The sequence below is a fragment of the Sceloporus undulatus genome, chromosome 1, assembly GCF_019175285.1.
Source record: "Sceloporus undulatus isolate JIND9_A2432 ecotype Alabama chromosome 1, SceUnd_v1.1, whole genome shotgun sequence".
Classification (NCBI taxonomy): domain Eukaryota; kingdom Metazoa; phylum Chordata; class Lepidosauria; order Squamata; family Phrynosomatidae; genus Sceloporus; species Sceloporus undulatus.
In genome coordinates this window covers 1,667,872-1,669,460 of record NC_056522.1, presented here as the reverse complement: position 1 = coordinate 1,669,460, position 1,589 = coordinate 1,667,872, and positions in this window count along the sequence as shown.

The window sequence follows — 1,589 nt, the reverse complement described above, 5'->3', positions numbered from 1 at the left end:
CTGGTGGCAAGAGGGACCCATAGTGAGGGGGTTGGATGTGGTTTGGGGTGAAATTCAATGGGTTTCCACCAAAGGGTTTTTTTTGGGGGGGGGGAGGGTTCGGCCTGAAGTGGTTGGCTATGGGGAAAGCAAAGAGGGCTGGCAAGGTGAGGGCAAGACAGGGAGGCGAAGGGCAGGAGCGTCGCAGTAGCATTTAGCATTTACTTTACCATACCACTTCATAGTGAACTAAGCACTCTCTGAGACTTACAGTCTGTAAGCCAGTTGCCTACAACAAGCCGGGTACAAGCTGTTGCCTACAGCAACTTACGAAAGGATGGAAGCCAGAGTCAACCTTGTAGGCCCTTAGGATCGGACTCACAACCTTGCGGCTGTGAGACCAACATTTAAGCAGCACTGCGCCACCAAAACAGCCATTCCCAAACATTTGTCCTATATGTTTTGCAGAAAGCGATAGCAATAGTGATAGCATTTACATACTATACCGCTTCAGAATGAACTAAGCACTCTGAGAGGTTTGCCGTTTGCTGTGGCACCAGAGCGCTCTGGCAGAGAGCTAGGAGCTGGGTAGGTTTAGCCTGGAGAGGGCTAAGAGGTGATATGGCAGCAAGGCTGTAGCCTTTCACCCTTTCTGTTCAGCTTGTATGCAGGGCATATTGTAAGGAAAGCAGACATAGGAGAAGGAGGAGTGAAAACAGGAGGAAGGAACATCAGCAATCTAAGATATATGCAGGTGATGCCATAATAAGAGCAGAAAACCTCAAAAGACCTGGAACACCTACTAAGAAAGATCCAGGAAGAAAATGCAAAGGCAGGCTGAACGTTGAACATAAAGCCAAAATAATGCCCACCCAGACAAGGAAGCAATAGAAATAGTTAAAGAATAGCCATACCTGGGAATCGGGATCAAACACTGAGAGGAATGGGGCTGCAGTCAGGAAGTTAAGAATGGGGAGAGTGGATATGAAAGGACTAGAGAAGACCCTAAAATGCAAAGATATGCAACTGAACACAGTTCAGAATCATTGAAGCCACTGCATTCTGTATTGCCATGGATGGATGAGAGAGCTGGACAGTTAAGAAAGCGGATAGGAGGAAAATCAGCTCATTTGAGATGATGTGGGGCTGGAGAAGAGGGCTGAGGATCCCATGGACAGCAGCCAAATGGACAAAGAAAGGAGCAGATCAAGCCGGAAACCTCCCTGGAAGAAGCAAGATGACAAGACTTAGACTGTCGTACTTTAGCCACATCATGAGAAGGAAGGGCTCCTTGGGAAAAGCAACATGGCTGGGAAAGGTGGAGGGAAGGAGGAGGAAGAGAGGGAGGCCACAGGCCAGAGGGAGGAGGGACTGTTAAGGAGGACACGAGGGGTTTTAGGGGTTGCAGGGATGAAGCAGAGCAGGGCGGAGGACGGAGGGGGTCCTGGGGGTGTCTCATCCAAAGGGTGGCCAGGAGTCCAGATCGACTCTAAGGCAGTTGATAACAAAGAGGTTTGCAATCTATAAAGCAATTGCCCCCAAGAAGTTGGGTGCAGCTGGCCCTCCTTATCCGCTTCCTAATGACCACATTTCGGATGGATGATAATACC